The sequence below is a fragment of the Schistocerca piceifrons genome, chromosome 3 (assembly GCF_021461385.2).
Source record: "Schistocerca piceifrons isolate TAMUIC-IGC-003096 chromosome 3, iqSchPice1.1, whole genome shotgun sequence".
NCBI lineage: Eukaryota > Metazoa > Arthropoda > Insecta > Orthoptera > Acrididae > Schistocerca > Schistocerca piceifrons.
The window spans coordinates 747,343,892-747,365,382 of NC_060140.1; positions in this window are offsets into that span (position 1 = coordinate 747,343,892).

Sequence of the window (21,491 nt, forward strand, 5' to 3'; positions counted from 1 at the left end):
CTTACCGTTTTCAGATTGGCTGGCCTTCGGGTCTTCCAAGTGGCGACTGATCAAGTTGCTCCTTAGAGCATGCTACTTCCCTTCTCTGGGTATCTTCCCTTCAGTTAACCAGTAATGTGCGGTCTTACATTCCTCTCCATCTCTCGCTTTGACCAGTGAGGCAGTCCTTGTTTGCACAGCCAAACGTCTCTGTCTGACTTCTTGTTCATTTACGTCGGCCAATGCCTGTGATTTTTGTATCGAGTAAACATTTAATTTTCATCAAGTCGACACGTCTAGTGGCATCTCACACTTTCAAAGGCCCATAACTGCGTTCTCAGTTCCATTTTCGAGATCTTTACAGAATAAAACAGATTCCTACTTTTGTACGCAATACTGTGTTCTGCTAAAACCTTTCTGCTCATTCCTATCTCTGGGGTTTTAAACTGTTTTGATTATGAAAGATCCACTTGGTTGGAACATGAAATTCACATTGGAGGATATGATAAACCATAGTACTAGTTAGTGTCGGCAGCTGACTAATGTAACCTTACTCTTGATTCAGATTTGCATACCTTATATAAGGTGGTCAGAAACAGGCTGGGAAGCTTGTAAAGGTGCTGGGCCGAGAAATAATCCCTAAGAAAATCTTCGGTACATTGCGCAATTTCTGAGTTATTTAGCACTTAAATTAGCGATCAGGGCATTGCAAGCCCAAATTCAAGCGGCCCGTCAGATACAGAGGCACTAGACGTGTTCTTAATTTGAATTCCTAAAACTGAACAAGAGAGCTATACACGAACTGTACATGGGACAGTAGTAAGAATCGAACCCAAGCCATAGGCTGAACTGTCTCGTGTACTATCATCTACGTCTGAACGACTGACACTAATTATATCTGGTGGGCCACTTAATTTTGTGTGTGCAGTGGCCTGACTGCCTAACTTCAGTGCTAATTAACTCGGAAATGGCACAACTTATCGAATTTTTTTTTTAACAATTATTCCTCAGCACTCACAAGCTTTCCGTACTGTTTCTGACCATCATGCATAAATGGATAAATGAGAGGACATTGGAAGTATGCTGGGTAGTGCAGGAGCTCACGGGCTGCTAGGGGAGTACCGGCCGGGGTGGCCGAGCGGTTCTAAGCGCTACAGTCTGGAACCGCGCGACCGCTACAGTCGCAGGTTCGAATCCTGCCTCGGGCATAGATGTGTGTGATGTCCTTAGGTTAGTTAGGTTTAAGTAGTTCTAAGTTCTATGGGACTGATGACCTCAGAAGTTAAGTCCCATAGTCCTCAGAGCCATTTGAACCATTTGCTAGGGGAGTAAAAGGAGGCCACCTCGTTCTGAGTCATTTTGTGGCGGTGCACACGAGGGAGCGCAGGTCGCTAGCCCCTGGGCTGGACAGTTTTTTGTATTTGCCAGACGGGGGCGTCCAAGATTCATGGATGAATACAGACATTTCGAAAATGGAATGGAGATCTGCAGTTTTGGGCCTTTGACGACGTGAGAAGGTACTGTATGAGCTGGCTTAACAAAAAACTACATGTTTACTTCATATAAGGATCACAGGAACTGGTTCACAAAAAATGGTTCAAATGGCTCTGAGCATTATGCGACTTAACGTCTGAGGTTATCAGTCGCCTATAACTTAGAACTAATTAAACCTAACTAACCTAAGGACATCACACACATCCATGCCCGAGGCAGGATTCGAACCTGCGACCGTAGCAGTCCCGCGGTTCCGGACTGAGCGCCTAGAAGCGCTAGACCACCGCGGCCGGCACTGGTTCACATAAATAAACAAGAGGATAGATGAAGAAGTGCGGCTGTGCCAACAAGGACTGCGTCATCGGTCGAAGCGAGAGGTCTGGAGAGAGGGTGTGATGATTTTTCTCTATGTAAAACGTTAGGAAGAACGACACTGAAGAGAGAATAGCACAGGGAATGGAACTAGCGTGTTCTAAGGAGTAATTTGATCGGCTGGCAGCCAGTCAGAATACAACAGGAGACGAGAAACGCGACAATACGAGGTTTCCTTGTAGAAAACTTTGGACGAAAAATCACTTCATCTACTTCGTCGGCATCTTCAGCTAAGAATCTGGCGGGAGATGCCATGGCCTGCCGCCGCTCGAACTGATGTAGGCACTTGTAGAAAATTCGGGCTGATTTGCACTTTGCCTTTGCGTCATTATTACCGCCAATGACTATTTCTACAGCCAATTCATCCTCCGCGCACAGCATTATCATAGTATCGGTATGCAACTGTGAGACGATTATATAGGGAACATAAGGTCATTTTATAACATGTAGACCATTTCAAGCTTCACTTTGAAGATTTGAATTTTTCATTCAGCCAACAGTCTGCTTTCAACTCCGACCATAGGTTCGATGTGTCACATTTTGTAGTAATATTTCCTTTTAATTAATATCATGACAGTCGCTAAGCACTAGATTGCAAATAATTCACTTGCATGATTATTAGAACTTTCCCTCTCCCCCAACCCCTTTGTCAGATAAGCCAACGTGTTTTGGATTAATATTGTCACTGTTTCTCGATTGTTTATGCATAACATTATCACGTTGTTGTTGTTGTGGTGGTGGTCTTCAGTCCTGAGACTGGTTTGATGCAGCTCTACATGCTACTCTATACTGTGCAAGCTGCTTCATCTCCCAGTACGTACTGCAGCCTACATCCCTCTGAATCTGCTTAGTGTATTCATCTCTTGGTCTCCCTCTACGATTTTTACCCTCCACGCTGTCCTCCAATACTAAATTGGTGATCCCTTGATCCCTCAGAACATGTCCTACCAACCAATCCCTTCTTGTAGTCAAGTTCTGCCAGAAACTCCTCCCCAATTCTGTTCAATTCCTCCTCATTAGTTATGTGATCTACCCATCTAATATTCAGCATTCTTCTGTAGCACCACATTTCGAAAGCTTCTATTCTCTTCTTGTCCAAACTATTTATCGTCCAAACATTATCACAATAGATCAAAATAATTGCAATTAGTAGTCGTAGGTCTTCCAATACATTATTCTGGAATGTGATTAACTAATATATGTCACAGATAGGGCCTACTTTCATATTCTCACATAAATTTTACAACTGAAACCGAGCGACCTCCAGCAATGTCTGTAACTGTAATGCAGACTGATGCTTGCGTTTCAGCCTTCTGTCGCCGTACCGGTACTAGCGCCTAGTGGCAAGTCACGGTATTATCACTACTAACAACGGAAATCCTGCGGTGGAGAGTCTGAACATCATTCCTGTAAAGTTTGGTACGCACACGGTAAATAGTGTTCCGTCTATACTGACTCAAGTAGCGAAAGTTTAATGTAACCACTCTGCTCTATTCAAGGACTACGTTGTACCAACTGAGTTTCTACTTCATTCGGACTCTGTTCATTTCCATTAAATATGGCTGCTGAGCACAGCACTAGGCTCATGCAGTTGAGTGAAAACAATAGTAAACACTCATGAATCTGGTTCTGTGCCGTTACGAAATCGTCCACCGTATTCTCTATGATCAGGAGCCGCGTTACCATCACGAAACGCTTCGCGAATGGCGTGTCGTCATGATCAGCAAATACAGTCACAGACATTGAAAATAGTTCACCCACAGGAAAGAAAGGTACAAATACGAAACTTTGCAAATAAGGACAGTGAGATCCGACATGCAAATAATTCAAGTTAGGTGCCAACGCGCATGCCACAGACCCTGCAGTGGTGCAGCAGTTGGACAGAGGGCCCTATTTAAACGGCGCACAGTGGACGATTCATACACGTGACGATCACATCCCGCGTCGAGAATGACGTTAGTAGGCGCAGAATACCAGCTAGACGTCTGATATGACATTTCTCACAGTTAAGCCAATTTGAAAGTCCCTAATCATCAGCATGAATACCGCAAGCTGATCGTCATGCTGTGAGGCTTGCCAAGCCGCTCGTTCAGACTGTTCCATCAGACGATGTTGGGAACAGTGGAAACGAGATGACATCCACGTGTGACGTACCGGGTCTGGAGAAGACCAGTACGAAGACGAGGGAAGAGGATAGAAGGATCGTGCAGCAAGCGATCAGGGATCCTACAGGGACTCGTTACACGATACAAGCAGATGTACGGGTGCCAGCTGATCCACAAACCGTTTACAGACGCCTTGCGGAGGGGGAACTGCAATTCAGGCCCCTTTGTCGCGTACTACCGTTAACACCGAGACCTTGGTGACTCCATCTTCAGTGATGCCAAGCCAGAACGACGTGGACTGCCACGGACTGGCAGTGAATCCAGATTCGTTTTGGGGACTGGTGATAAACGCATACGAGTGTGGAGGTAGCCTGGTGAACGGTACAGTTCCACACACCCTGCCGCGTTCCACACAGCCCGCACAGCCAATGTAATGCTCAGGGGTTCGACAGCCAAAGAGAGCCGGTTCCTTCTAATTATTGTGGTTCGTGGAACTTAATCAGGCCAGCGTTATATTGGCGACAATCTTCAAGCGCATGTAAGATCTTTCTTAGATGGTCTAGCAGGGGGACTTTTCTAGCAAGATAATGCACGCCCACATACATCTCGAGTTCCTCAAGACTTCCTACATCATGTTCCAACTCTTCCATGGCCGACCTGCTTCATGGACTTGTCCCCAACACAGCATCTGTGGAACCAGCTGGAACGCCAAATGCCGCCGTGTCAGTCAGTACATGATTTGGAGGCGATTGTTTGTCTGCTTCAGGACGTCAGACGTCTAACCAGTTCTTTGCCGGTCCTTTCCGCGGCACGTATTGCAGCAAAAGTTTGTCCAACGCATTACTGATGTTCCACTGCATTTGTCTACTTGCACTCACTGTATTTGTTTACTTGTCCTGATTTTAGGATCAAGTGAACCTTTCGTCTGTATCATTACGTCTAATAAATTTCGTACCATGCTCCCCTCAGGGTCCGCTATTTTCAGTGCTGAGTGTACATGCAACAAACAATACAGAAGAAATAGCTAACAAATCGTAATCACAATCAAGAATTCAATCAAGTAAACTCAATCACAACTTCACAAAATGATCTAGAAAACAGAAATGACAACTGTGTAAATAAACCCTTGTCAACCGGAGTATCAACACGCAAAATGAAAACTTGCTTCTGTAATCAGCTGTATCTCCGTAAACGAGTAAGAACTGGATGCATGAAATTTCTTGGCAGATTAAAACTGTGTGCCGGACCGAGACTCGAAGTCGGAACCTTTCGCAGGGAAATGCTCTACCAAATGAGCTACCCAAACACGACTCACGACCCGTCCCCACAGCCTCAATTCTGCCAGTACCTCGTCTGATACCTCTCAAACTTCACAGAGGCTCTCCTGAAAACCTTGCAGAATTAGCACTACTGGAGGGAAGCATACTGGAGAGCCATGGCTTAGCCATAGCCCGGGGGATGTTTCCAGAATGAAATTTTCGCTCTGCAGCGGAGTGAGCGCTATATGAAACGCCCTGGCAGATTAAAATTGTGTGCCGGCACACAGTTTTAATCTGCCAGAAAGTTTCATATCAGCGCACACTCCGCTGCAGAGTGAAAATTTCATTCTGGAATTGGATACAGGTTTTACGGAATGTTTTATTCTAAATAGTCTATACTACCACATTACCATTCCCCTTGAAACATCCTGTATATTATTGGGGGGGGGGGGGGGGGGTGGAGAGAACTATCTACCATCGTCTGTTTACGAGCGGCAAGCACTTGCAAGTTTTCTTTAATAGACCAGTGCTGCTCGGGGTAAGCGATGAAACAGCAAAATTGTACTTTTCTAAGGTCTCGGCTTCTCTTTATAATTGATCTACCGGTTAGTAGTCAGCCGTCTCAGCTCAGTTGAGAAACTTTGAACACTGACGCATCGCCAGCATACGACTAAGGGTGAACGTTGTTGTACGTCTTTTATTTTCTCTACCTACCACACTCTGAGGGACCAGTCCATCTTGTACTCTGGCACACACTGTACTGACGATCTAGCGCAACGCAGACCACACCTTCCAATTTGGCAAGCCCTGAAACTAATTTAGGACGCCAAGCGACGTGTGATATTATTAAGGCAGCGGTCGCTACCTGGGCACTCTTTGCTCTTTACGCCTCACACGAGGCTGCAGCGAGCAATGAGACTGACCTCGCCGTCGGCTTGGTAAATTCTCGTAATGAGGAATGTTTGCTTTACTAATGTGTGAAGTTCTGCGTGGGATCCCGCTTTATTAATGCTTCGCGCGTCCGCGTCGTTCCTATTCTATTTGTCAATTGTAGCGCTGGATAATATTTAATGTACGCTTGGTTGTAATTTAGTAAAATTTACTTATAATTGTTACTAGAAAGTGTGTATTATTGACTTAGTTGTCACCTCACATGATCGCAACTATTAATTCCCATTAACCAAGTTTTTACAGAACTTCGTAGTGCAGGGAGCTCATCTCCTCTAGCAGGATTTAGTCGGCCATTACGCTGACTATGTTATACAATTAAAATTTCATGTCATAACATTAAATGTAAATGAGAGAGGTTTACCTAGCTCGATCTTACAATAGTCTCAGAGTTAACAGAGTAAAAATAGATTTCGTTTATTAATATTTAGAATTCTGAATGAGTTCAGTATGTTTCATTTTGGCCGCCTAACGGCAGACGAGATTCTCTCCAGGGTTTTGCCTTGCAAGTAATGAACAAGGAATATTGAAAATCATTACACCCAAAAAGCTCCGCAATATCTCAGTTAATCTTTAAGTAGTTTGGTACATAAATAACCAATAGCCCCTGAGACCCATATTAATAATTACAATTTGCGTAAGAATACGCATATTTTCTTTTCTAAATAGCAGCGCTCACGCAAACTATTTATTAGAAGGCGGTGAGTCGCGCGTTGTGTTTAAAAAAATATTATATCGTACGCACTTCGGGGCAGCCGATGTCCATACGAGTGTTATCGCGGTATAAGTTAATTAAAAGTCTCATGCTAGCCCACAATATTTAAAGCCACCCCAACCAAAATCATAAAAAATATAATCATAAAAATAAATAATTATACAGCGATGTGGCCCCCTACACACACACACACACACACACACACATATATATATATATATATATATATATATATATATATATATATACCGCTGTATCTTGCGTCCACACATTCTTTAAATATATTGGAATCCACAAATCCATCGTTGGTACTACAAAGTTCAAATGTTTCAAAGTGTTCGTGGCAGAAATAAGAACAAGGAAAAAAGGAGCAAGGGTAAACTAGAGTAGTTGACGTCCACAGCGAATAAAAAAATTGAAAAACGAGGTTATTAAAAACGGTTGTTTTTTCAACGAATGTATCGCGTGGAGCGTAGTGTACAAGTCTCTCAAGTTTCTCGTGAAAGTTATTTTTCTTGGTGACATTATTCACAGTTATTGACTACACAAAAGGTGCAAACACGAGAATTATTAGTGAAAAATTTCCATGTATTTGAAATTCCAAATCAACAGTAAACAATCATGTGAATTTAATTTATTTGTAGCCTTTTCATATTTTATTGTTGTCTACAAATATCATTTCCTAATATAAAATTCATTAAATTGTTATATCATCACAGCTGACACACTAACGAGCTATACCATTTTAGAAGTAATCGTTTGACGACTTATTTAAAGATTCTGATGAATGTTTCGTTTTCAGTGCAGTTGTGATTGCAATATCAATGTTTACATTACATTGTTGCTGCATCATTTATTTGTTTGTAAGTAGCTGCATGCACCGCAAACTGAAACAAACGTCCCACAAGTGCTATGTCACTTGATGAGTGCAATCGAATACTTCCTAAGTACCAGTTATTCACAGAACGTGATTTCAACGCTATTTCTTGGTACTCTGTTGCATGTCTCTTGACTGTTCCGTGTGTAAAACCGCTAACAAAACGTTCTAAACATTCAGTACCAAACAGTGTTTCTCTCTGGAGTTCCAGATGCCATACGTCAATGCCTCCTCCATTTAGCCTGGTGTGGTTTGAAGAGGTAACACACAAGATTTCTGGTCAGTGGACGCAGCGTTTTGAGCTGGACAGAGATTTTGCAATTATAAAGATGCGAAAATGGGTACGCAAGGCCTGAGTTCCACAAGATTTACACAAGACTATGAGTCAGCTAAAGCTACGAACCCATTCCATGTAATTCCTATGCATACAACTGACTTCCTTAATTTTAGCGTTGCTGCTGAAACATTCTTGTCAATGCAGGTGTGTAAGATCTCGAAAAGCAGTATGATCAACGTGTTGCATACTCATCCATCCCAAACAGCTATTAAAAGTTGTTACTCTGAAACAGAAGAATGGAAAAATGTCAGTGTATTCAACAGAGGAAAGACTATGCCAGACATATGCAAGCCGTTCTTCGAAAAATGTCCGTGTATTCAACATAGGAAAGACTATGGCAGATATATGCAAGCCGTTCTTCATCTGAAAGAGCTTTCATTTTTATTAGTTGCAAAACAAAGACCTGTTGACGATGTTACCATTTCTTGCTCAACATGACAGTAAGTTCTACGGCGAACTTTGCAACAACTGATCCTAAGAATGTCTCTGCGTAAGAAACAGAAGTGAATACTGAGGGATTTTTTTTATTGACTTTAATTCTGATATTTTTCTGTGAATAATTTAAAAAAATTAGATTTTTTGCGTACAGTTCGACTAGTTGAAACAATACAGCTAAATTTCGGTACTTGTGTTATCAAAAATGAAACGTGTATTAATGGGACTTGTAAGAAAAACTTTCTTACTGGCACTTACAACCAGTCAGTGTCCTTATTAGGCATTTAGAACGTTCTTAATAAACAATTTATTTTCTTATTTTTCTGATTACTTTTTACAATGATGAGGTGAGCGGCATAATTCTGCACATCAGAATACCTTCTCAATTTTTCGGATACAAGTACGTGTTGTACAGAATCAGGTACAGTGTTTTTTGATTCTCCTGACAAACGTGAGATATGTAACTTAGAAAATTTTCAGTTTCCTGTCTACATTTGCTGGATATTCAAGAATTGGAGTATATTTCTGAAAAGTTTTTTCGATATTGTATGGATCGTATTTCCAGGCAAAAAAAAAAAAACCGTGCCAAATGTGCTTAAGTACCCTAATTAATTAATGAAATGGTGACAGTTTTTATTTTTATTTCTTTTCTGTTTATGATACTGGGTTCGGTCGCTTCAATGGCTAATCCTAGCCCATATTACACAACTTGATTGATGAGAAAACATTGCAAACCTCGTCATACAATGGAGCATTGCAGCTTCGGTACCGAATTTAGAGGAAATAAATATTATTAAAGAGCTTCCAAGCATTTTTAACTTGTTTAACTCCTTCTGAAGTTATTAACCTGGTGGATTCCCGAACAAATACGATATTTATAGAAGCCAATTAAAAATGAGTTAAATGTCAACAACTACAGTTTACTGCAGGTACAGCGGTAGTGCTGTCGAAATGAGCACCATGGTTGCTGATCCTACGCTCCCATGCGTTTGTTTGACGTGTGTGTTGCCCCCCCATGACTCACTGGCCCGACCACCATACATTTATGTTTCCGTATTTACTTGGTAGCACCTCAAGATGAAGACTTAGGTTTCGAAACCGGTTGTGCAATAAAGAAGAAATTGCTGGCAGCTGAAGTGGATTTTGTTATTCTGTTAATATGTTCGTCAGCTGCGGTTATTCTCCCGATCCAATATTTCGTAGCGGAGAGTAGAATGAGGAGCATTAATGAGGAGAGTATTTGCAAGAGTTTGCAATCAAATAGCTCACCGTTATTGGTCCCAGTTTGGACCATTATGCGGGAATCAAGCGCAGAGACGTGATATATGTCCGGCAATGGACAAGACTCTGATGAGAAATGTTACGGCGTAAAGTCAGCTCCAGCACGCCAGTCGGGAGCGATAGAGAAGAGGTCAGCCAACTGCATGCTGACTGACTGACTGTTTAGCAAATTCAAGTGGCAGACTCTGCAAGAGAGGCGCTCAGCACCGCGGTGTAGCCTGCTGTCCAGGTTTCGAGAGGGTGCGTTTCTGGCTGAGGTATCGAATATATTGCTTCCCCCTACTTCTACCTCCCGAGAAGATCACGAATGTAAAATTAGAGAGATTCGAGCGCGCACGGGGGCTTTCCGGCAGTCGTTCTTCCCGCGAACCATACGCGAGTGGAACAGGAAAGGGAGGTATTGACAGTGGCTCGTAAAGTGCTCTCCGCCACACACCGTTGGGTGGCTTGCGGAGTATAAATGTAGATGTAGAGGACGACAAAGTGACAGCAGCCGAACCTGGGTGAAGGTGACAGAAGCGCCGAGCCCCACTGTTGACAGCCCACTTCAGTAGCAGCTTCAACGCTAGCCACTTCGTTAGCCGACGCAGCCTTTGTCATCAGCAATCTCTAAGCAGCACAGACTTGTGTTTGTCTGTTCTGAAGAAGATTGATTATTTGGTATGTCACCCTTTGCTTACAACACATATATCAACGGTAAGTATTTGTACTTGTCTCGTTGCAATAAAGCTCCTCAATGTGAGTTGTTTAATTGTCTGTCTATCGAACCGAATATACAGGATTCAGTGAAACATCATCGATATGGGGTGCGGAGCCGAAGAACCAATCGTGTACCCTTGATGACTGCACGAAAGAAAGCTTTACGCTTCATCTGGCCCCATCAACACCCACATTGGAATGTTGATGACTGGAAACATGTTGCCTGGACGGACGAGTCTCGTTCCAAATTATATCGAGTGGATGGTCGTGTACGAGTATGGAGACAACCTCATGAATCCATGGAACCTGCGTGTCAGTAGGGAACTGTTGAAGCTGGTGGAGGCTCTGTAATGGTGTGGGTCGTGTGCATTTGGCGTCACATGGGGCCCTTGATACGTCTGGATACGACTTTGACAGGTGACACGTACGTAAGCATGCTGCCTGATCACCTGTGTCAATTCATGTCCATTGTACTTTCCGACGAACTTGGCCAATTCCAGCAGGACAATGCAGCACCCCACACGTCCAGAGTTGCTACAGCGTGGCTCCAGAAGTACACTTCTGAAACACTTCCGCTGGCCGGCAAACTCCTCAGACATGAATGTAATCGAGCATAATTGGGATGGCTTGGAACGTGCTGTTCAGAGGAGATCTCCATCCCCTAGTAGTCTTACGGATTTATGGACAGCCCTGCGGGATTCACGTTGTCAGTTCCCTCCAGCACTACTTGAGACGTTAGTCGAGTCCATGGCACGTCGTGTTGCAACACTTCTTCTCGTACAGAAAATTTCGTATACTGGAGGCATAGAGTTACATATCAAAGCGTAGATGGCGCAATTTAAAGATAGTTTATCGAACTCATGGACAGCCCAGAGGAAATTAGAAGTTATTGGTAGCTAAATGAGTGGCGACGCAACTGCAAAGGTTTTGGCAGTGACAAGAAACTGCGCTATGTTCGAAGAATTTGAATCAGAAATCATGAAATTGTATTGGTCCGTTGGAGAACAAAATACGGTGTCCCCGAGCATCATAAGGGCTCCGCCAATCGCTGCAACACAATTTGAGTCATATGCAAAGTACTTCGGCGATATTTTGCAACGAAGCTAACACCTCCACCACCCATATAGTGGAGGCAAGTTGATTCAGTTTTTTATCATTACAATGCCGACAGTGAACAAAAGTTGAGAAGAATGATTCTGGAAGCATTCAAATTAGTATTAATTGATATTGATAATTGTATGAGAAAAGAAGGGTGCAAGGGTTACAATGAAAACAAGACAAAGCATAAATTCTAGGGAATACGACTGCACGGATTAAAATGTAGGAGAGAGCAGCAATGGATAGAGGCCCAGACATTTCGAGAAAGGAGTGCAACAGGGAAACGGAGTACCAGAGCAGCCGAGAGGGAGATTACAGAATTACGGAATACAGCTCCAGATCGCAGCCAACAAGCCTGCCAAAAATGAATAGTTTTGTGCAGCAAGATTTTAATTAGCTTTTATTTACGTTTAGGTGTAAGTTTCTGTGTGATTTCTTGTTGTGTGCGTATTTAGTATGACGTGGTCATTAGTGTTATGTACATGTATTTTTCTTTATGAGGTTGACTGAATTAATTTTAATGGGTTGTGCACGCTTCGCAGTAATCTGCTTAGAGCACACACTCTTTCAGTTTTCAATCGCGTGGGATGACAGTCCTTAATTGCACGAGTGTAGTACGTGTTTTATGAATGTTCTAAGTAAATATTCGCAGATGCGACCACTGAGAACCGTCGGCGAGTCCCGTCGAATTGTGTCGCAGGTGTACTTGTTTTCAGTGTCAATAAGTCTACGTAAGGTAAACTAAAACGTGACGTATCGTTCTTCGAAAGATGTATTTTTTTTGTGATTACAGGACCTCACTTTTCATTGTCGTCTGGTCCACATGCGCTGTGTTACATTTTTTATGTTGTGAGGTGTCGGAGTCAGTTTTTATACGGTCAAACCGTTAGTGTCCACCAACCATTTGGGAGTATTGATTGATTGCTATGTCGGTTCTTGGTAGACTATTTTACATATTATGAATGAAAAACTACACACTAACATCTCAGTTAGTGAAAGACATGAGTCTACGAGAACCGAATGGTTCGTAGCGATTTTTTAAATTTTTAGCTGTTAAATTTTTAATCTTTTATCGCCTGGTAATGTATAACTAACAACTCTCATTCTTACATTTATTGATCATAATGGCAGATCTGATGATGGCAGTAACCGAAACGCCATTGTAAATAGAGAAATATACCAAACGCTCTAGACGGCAATTAACAAAGATGTCCGTCGACATGGATTTTCATCAGGAGTACTCTTGTCTTTGGAAAATGCTTGGGCTGGTAGCTTCTGCAAACTGTAAATGCTGCAGTCCGGTGTTGTTGAAACATGGTGGGTGGGGACAGTCACCTGAGAGATATCTTCCTGGTATCCTCCTCTCGCCTCTCTTTGTCTGTCCATCTCCTCTTCCCCCGTCTCTCTCCACATTATCGCCCCCATCCCAATAGGATGTTGATGATTCTTACCCTCACAGTATTTTTTTTCGAAATATTAGACAATATGTGTAGTAGTTTGGTTTAAATCGATCCAGGGTTTAGGAGGAGCTTTATACCTGCGGTTTTGACTATGTAAGTACTTGTCCTAGCTAATTTTGCCCTGGAGTTTCCTTTTCACGCAGCTCGATGTTTTGACGTTGTAAGGTTTTGAGAACAGAACAACTGTGTAAGCTGTAAATATTTTGGTTTAATGTTGCAATCTTATCACAGAAATACACGCATTTACACAGTTTACATTGTAACAATGTTACGACAGTTGTCAAATGAACGCATCTCGTCCTCAGAAAGTGAAATAATCCTAAACAAAACAATAGTAACTTTTAACTAGAAGTTTCGTTACAAAATTATTCTTACTACTACACCATGATGTTAGTCAGTACTATAATAAATCATCTGATTCTGGTTCAATGTTCGGTACTATTTAGGATGACAATGAAGTCTTTGGAGGATGGTTAGTTTTGTGACAAGTTGAGCAAAAGATTACCCAAGGTTTCTCGAGTTTACAATGGATGCAAGCTGGTGGAACCAACAAGTTTACGCCTCTGCTCGCGGTCTTTACCTTAGCTGCGATGAGCTGTCATCTGCGTGGCTGCTCTCGTCCTCTGAAATTCCTATAAAAACTAATTAAGCCTTTGCTGCTTTTTCCAGCAAAAGCTCGCGGTCTTTACCTTAGCTGCGATGAGCTGTCATCTGCATGGCTGCTGTCGTCCTCTGAAATTCCTATAAAAACTAATTAAGCCTTTGCTGATTTTTCCAGCAGAAACTCTCCCTATGTTTCTCGTTATGTGAGAAGACATACTTATCCCTAGTCTTGAAACATGGCGATATACACGCGCACGGCTGGAGCAGTGTGCATATTAAAATGCCCTCTCAGTCCTTGCAAGAGCAATTAATTAACTGGCTGGTTCGTTTCTCCACAGTTGGACCTCGACGATGCTACAGTTAATATCTAGCTGAATGTCAGCCGCAATGAACGCAATGTTCACACAAATTTCTCCTCTGCGTCATACAGAGCGTTACGCGCTCCGTCCTGCACTTGACAGCAGTTCAGAGAAGAGTCCCCGAAAATTTCGATATTGTCTTTCTCGTAGCTAAACTGTGTCCCCACCTGGGTTCTTTCGTTCTCCACGTCACGGCCATTTTCGACCAATAACAGCATCCCTCTTATTTTGTGGAAACTGTCTGCCAATCGCAAGAGCTCTAGCACTAAACTGCGTCGAAATCTCGGCCCTTTTCTAAAGCTTCTTTCTGTCCTACTTCTGGTGGCCCATTACTTGCTCTCCAGTATGCGTCACTTGTCTGGTTGCTGACACCCACTGTGGGACGCCACCTAAGATCTTTTCGTAGTGCCTCACGTGGTATAGCCTCTCTTTCTGCCCGTGCCTGCTTCCACACAAAACGTTTCCTCTCGCTGCTTGTTTCACTTTCTGCTCATTGAATGTAATTATGTAGGAGTGGTGTGTTAATACTATCGATTGAGTGTCATACTTATAGCCAAATCTGCTCAATACCGCCGAAGTAAGTTAGGTGTCATATTCACCTTCCCATTATAATGTATAAAACTCTTATGTCAAGTGCGAAATTGACCTTCATTTATTCTGCCACTTTACAACGTCAGTCTCCTATACTCTGTGTCGTACAATGATAAAGTTTTGCAGGCACATCCAGTAGTACGCTTATTTGCTGTCTGTGAAACGTGTTTAGAAGAATTAGTAGTAAAGATGTAATAAATTTAAACTTCATACATGATATGGCAGTTTTTCACCCTTCTCTGCGATTACGAGCTCATGTGTCCTGAACTACACTACTGGCCATTAAAATTGCTACACCACGAGGATGACGTGCTACAGACGCGAAATTTAACCGACAGGAAGAAGATGCTATGATATGCAAATGATTAGCTTTTCAGAGCATTCACACAAGCTTGGCGGCGGTGGCGACACCTACAACGTGCTAACACGAGGAAAGTTTCCAGCCGATTTCGCATACACAAACAGCAGTGACCGGCGTTGCCTGGTGAAACGTTGTTGTGATGCCTCGTGTAAGGAGGAGAAATGCGTACCATCACGTTTCCGACTTTGATAAAGGTCGGATTGTAGCCTATCGCGATTGCGGTTTATCGTATCGCGACATTGCTGCTCGCTTTGGTCGAGATCCAATGACTGTTATCAGAATATTGAATCAGTGGGTTCAGGAGGGTAATACGGAACGCCGTGTTGGATCCCAATGGCCTCGTATTACTAGTAGTCGAGATGACAGGCATCTTATCCGCATGGCTGTAACGGATCGTGCAGCCACGTCTCGACCCCTGAGTCAACAGATGGAGACGTTTGCAAGACAACAACCATTTGGACGAACAGTTCGACGACGTTTGCAGCAGCATGGAGTATCAGCTCGGAGACCATGGCTGCGGTTAACCTTGACGCTGCATCACAGACAGGAGCGCCTGCGATGGTGTACTCAACGACGAACCTAGGTGCACGAATGACAAAACGCCATTTCTTCGGATGAATCCAGGTTCTGTTTACAGCATCATGATGGTCGCATCCGTGTTTGGTGACATCGCGGTGAACGCACATTGGAGGCGTGTATTCGTCATCGCCATACTGGCGTATCACCCGACGTGATGGTATGGGGTACCATTGGTTACATGTCTCGGTCACCTCTTGTTCGCATTGACGGCACTTTCAACAGTGGACGTTACATTTCAGATGTGTTACGACCCGTGGCTCTGCCCTTCATTCGATCCGTGCGAAACCCTACATTTCAGCAGGGTAATGCACGACCGCATGTTGCAGGTCCTGTACGGGCCTTTCTGGATACAGAAAATGTTCGGCTGCTGCCATGGACAGCACATACTCCAGATCTCTCATTAATTGAAAACGTCTGGTCAATGGTGGCCGAGCAACTGGCTCGTCTCAATACGCCAGTCACTACTCTTGATGAACTGTGGTATCGCGTTGAATTGCATGGGCAGCTTTACCTGTACACGCCATCCAAGCTCTGTTTGACTCAATGCCCAGGCGTATCAAGGGCGTTATTACGGCCAGAGGTGGTTTTCTGGGTACTGATTTCTCAGGATCTATGCACCCAAATTGCGTGAAAATGTAATCACATGTCAATTCTAGTACAATATATTTGTCCAATGAATACCCGTTTACCATCTGCATTTCTTTTTGGTGTAGCAATTTTAATGGCCAGTAGTATATGTTCCACAATGATATAATTTTGCATGTGTATTCAGCGTTTTAGGACAACACCGTCTGCAAAATGTGTAGTGGATACAGCTAACTGTAGAGAAATAATAAATAAAAACGTCATGCATCATGTGGCAGATTTTCTACCATGTCAGTATTTATGATGTCATGTCTCCTAAACTATATGATATAATTCTGTAGGTATATTCACCGGCGTATGTGTATACCATCTATGAAGTTTGTTTCGAATCAAGTTAATAGCAGAGAAGTAATAAATTTAACCGTCATGCATGAAGGGTCAATTTTTCACGGATCTCTGTGTTTATGACATCAAAACTCCTGAACAGTGTGTAGTACAGTAACATCATTTTGCAGGTACATTGAATGATGCATGTGAATACTGTCTGCAAAATGCGTATTGAATAATGTTTGTAGTAAAGGACAAATAAATTAATACGTCATGTCTGATGCCGCAGTTTTACTGCACGAACAGCGGAAATATAGTAAGTGATAAACTTTTTTTCCTTTCATCATTTTGTGGGGGTTGTCAGTCGGAAAAAGTTTCTTAAAGGTTAGAAATTATGTACAAAGTTTTGTTGCACGTCACTAAGCGCTCTCATTCTCAATTGCTGGGTGAATAAAGTCTGAGAATTTGCGCGTTGTAAGCTACACTACTGATTCTTATCCCCACAACGTTTCCCTCCCGATACTAAGTGGTATGTGTACCAAGTTTAGTTGAAATCGTTCCAGAGGTTTAGGAGAAGATATGGAGCATACACAGAGCGGATAGAAAATGTCTGAAACGCTCGTAGGGATGTCGCAGGGTAGGTTGTACTCAGACACAAATGTTAAGGAAAAAATTCGGTACGTTGCGCCATTTCTGAGTTATTTACTCATGAAGTTAACCAATCAGGACGTCGAGCGCACAAAGTCAAGTTTCAGCTAACAAAACAAAGCGATACCACCCCAGGCACGCCTCTCGAATGTGAGCACGCAATGTTTTTTTTTTTTTTCTTTATTGATTTTCAATCCCCCCCCAAGGGGGCGGGCTGGCAGCAGCTTAGTACGCCGCTCCACAGCCTACAGACTTTTGTAAAAAACGAAGAAAAAAAGAAACAAGAAAAACAGGCGATAAAACGGTGACTTAAAGTGTAAAATGGCGGAAAAATGCGGAAAGTTTAAACAAAAAGCAAAAGGGGTTAGCAATGTTAATGAAATACACAGGAATCAGACAAGTAACATCGTAGATACGCAATTAAAAAACATGGTGACAGTCTGGTTTCTGTTCACAAGAGACAAAAAATCACACCCACCGACAGTATGTTGGCCATTCGCAACACTTCCCAAAAGACACTACACGGAACACTCACTGTAAAACGCTGCACGAAAATGGCGGCACAAAGATGACACTCCCGAGCCAAAGGCAGATGGGGGGGGGGGCACCTGGAGGAGGGGGAAAAACAAGGAGGGAGGAGAGGAAAAAACGAAAGGGGGGAACCAAGGAGGGAGAGGACTCATAATGGGGGAGAGGGGCAGGGCAGATGCGAGATGGAATGAGAAGAGGCCGAGGAGAGAAATGCAAAAAGACTCGGGGGAGAGAAGGGGGCAGAGAGAGGGGAGGTGGGGAAAAAAGAGGATGGAAGGGGGGCAGAGGGAGCCCGGGAAAAGGACAGAGGAAAGGAGGGGGAGTGAGGATCAGAGTTGATAGGAGGGATAAATGGAGGGAGAGAGGACATCATCCAGGAGGGGGAGTTGATGGAAGCCACCTTGGGAAAGGAGATGAAGGGTGTAGAGATGGAGGGTAGGGGAGACACAACAGTGAGGGCGTGGCAGGGGGCGGGGATGGGAGAGGAGAGGAGCAACCAGGGGGTGAGGGGGATCAAGGCGGCAGGAAGTGTAGAGGATGCGGATATGTTCGAGGAAGAGGAGCAGATGGGGGAAAGGAATGAGGTCATAGAGGATCCGTGTGGGGGATGGGAGGCATATACGGAAGGCGAGGCGGAGTGCATGACGCTCAAGGATCTGGAAGGACTTATAGAATTTGGGGGGGGGTGGGGGCAGACATCCAGGTGGGACTGGCATAACAGAGGATGGGACAGATTAAGGATTTGTAGGTGTGGAGGATGGTAGAGGGGTGCAACCCCCATGTCTGGCCAGAGAGGAGTTTGAGGAGTCGGAGGCAGTTGTGGGCTTTGGATTGGAGGGAGCGGAGATGAGGGATCCAGGTGAGGTGACGGTCAATGGTGAGGCCAAGGTAGGTGAGGGTGGGGGTGAGGCGGACAGGATGGGCGCAGACAGTAAGGGAGAAATCCAGGAGCCGGAAGGAGCGAGTGGTACGACCTACAATGATTGCCTGGGTCTTGGAAGGATTGATTTTCAGGAGCCACCGGTTACACCATGCAGCAAAAAGGTCAAGGTGATTCTGGAGAAGGCGTTGGGACTGTTGGAAAGTAGGAGCAAGGGCGAGGAATGCGGTGTCATCAGCATATTGCAAGAGGTGTACTGGATGGGGGGGTTGGGGCACATCTGCCGTGTACAGGAGGTAGAGGAGAGGGGAGAGGACAGAGCCCTGGGGCACACCTGCAGAGGGGTAGAAGGTGTGGGAATTGGCATTATGGATGGTAACATAGGAGGGGCGGCGGGAGAGGAAGGAGGCCATCAGACAGATGTAGTTGATAGGAAGGGCGTAGGTTTGGAGTTTAAACAGGAGACCGGGATGCTAGACATGGTCATAGGCCTTTTTGAGGTCGAGGGAGACAAAAATGGCAGAGCGACGGGAGTTAAGCTGGAGGGAGAGGAGATGAGTGAGGCGGAGGAGTTAGTCATCGGCAGAGAAGGAAGGTCGAAAGCCACATTGGGTGTTGGGGAGGAGGTGGTTTTGGCGGAGGTGGTGATGGATGCGCCGTGAAAGGATGCATTCCAAGAGCTTGCTGAAAACTGATGTGAGACAGATAGGACGATAGGAAGAGGCATCAGATGGAGGCTTGTTGGGTTTGGAGAACATCAGGATACGGGAAGTTTTCCACAGGTCGGGATAGAAGCCAGTGGCAAGGATGACATTGTAGAGGGTGGCAAGGACTGAAAGGAAGGAGGGAGGGCAGTGTTTGAGGTGGCGGTAGGTAATGGAGTCGTGGCCAGGAGCAGTGTTGCGTTTAGTGTGGAGTGTGAGGCTGATGTCCTGTGTAGTGATGGGAGTGTTGAGTTCAGATGGTGGTGTGTGGCCCAAGTACTGGAAGCTAGGAGCAAGAGGAGGAACAGAGGTATTCGTATGGTCCATGACGTCAGGGAAGAGGGAATAATCAAGCTGTGGATCATCTGGGATGGAAAAAACATCTGAGAGGTGAGAGGCAAAGTGGTTGGCCTTACTAAGGTTGTCACGAAAGGGACGGTCATCAAGTAGGAGAGGGTACTGGGCGGTGGGGCGGTTCCCAGTAAGGTGGTGGAAAGCAGAAAATACTTGGAAGAGTTTATGGGGAGCGTGGTGTTGAGTTGTGTACGCACGCAATGTCCCGATTGACTAATTTCAATGGTAAATAACTAGGAGTCGGCGCAACATATCGTATTTTTTCATGACATTTATGTTTCAGTACACCCTGCCCTGCAATATACCTACAAGCGTTTCAGACTTTTCTGACTACCCTGCGTGTATACAGGTGGTCCATTGATAGTGACCGGACCTAATATCTCACGAAATAAGCATCAAGCGAAAAAACTACAAAGAACGAAACTTGTCTAGCTTGAAGGAGGAAACCAGATGGCGCTATGGCTGGCCAGCTAGATAGCGCTGTCATAGGTCACACGGATATCAATTGCGTTTTTTTGAATAGGAACCCCCATTTTTATTACATATTCGTGTAGTACATAAAGAAATATGAATGTTTTAGTTGGACCACTTTTTTCGCTTTGTGATAGATGGCGCTGTAATAATCACAAAACTATAAGTACGTGGTATCACGTAACATTCCGCCAGTGCGGACGGTATTTGCTTCGTGATACATTACTCGTGTTAAAATAGACCGTTTACCAATTGCGGAAAAGGTCGATATCGTGTTGATGGATGGCTATTGTGATCAAAATGCCCAACGGGCGTGTGCTATGTATGCTGCTCGGTATCCTGGACGACATCATCCAAGTGTCCGAACGTAACTATCCGGTTACGTTATTTAAGGAAACAGGAAGTGTTCAATCACATGTGAAACGTCAACCACGACCTGCAACACATGATGATGCCCAAGTAGGTGTTTTAGCTGCTGTCGCGGCTAATCCGCACATAAGTAGCAGACAAACCGTGTGAGAATCGGGAACCTCAAAAACGTCGGTGTTGAGAATGCTACATCAACATCGATTGCATATTTCTATGCACCAGGAATTGCATGGCGACGACTTTGAACGTCGTGTACAGTTCTGCCACTGGGCACAAGAGAAATTACGGGACGATGACAGATTTTTTGTAAGCGTTCTATTTAGCGACGAAGCGTCATTCACCAACGTAAATCGGCATAATATACACTATTGGGCAACGGAAAATCCACGATGGCTGCGACAAGCGGAACAACAGCGACCTTGGCGGGTTAATGTATGGTGCGGCATTACGGGAGGAAGGATAATTGGCCCCCATTTTATCAATGGCAATCTAAACGGTGCAATGTATGCTGCTTTCCTACGTAATGTTCTACCGATGTTACTTCAAGTTGTTTCACTGCATGACAGAATGGCGATGTACTTCCAACGTGATGGAGGTCCGGCACATAGCTCGCTGCAGTTGAAGCGGTATTGAATAGCATATTTCATGACAGGTGGATTGGTCGCCGAAGCACTATACCATGGCCCGCACGTTCACCGGATCTGACGTCCCCGGATTTCTTTCTGTGGGGAACGTTGAAGGATATTTGCTATCGTGATCCAACAACAACGCCTTACAACATGCGTCAGCGCATTGTCAGTGCATGTGCGAACATTACGGAAGGCGAACTACTTGCTGTTGAGAGGAATGTCGTTCCACGTATTGCCAAATGCATCGAGGTTGACGGACATCATTTTGAGCATTTATTGCATTAATGTGGTATTTACAGGTAATCATGCTGTAACAGCGTGCGTTGTCAGAAATGATAAGTTCACAAAGGTACATGTATCACATTGGAACAACCGAAATAAAATGTTCAAACGTACCTACGTTCTGTATTTTAATTTAAAAAACCTACCTGTTACCAACTG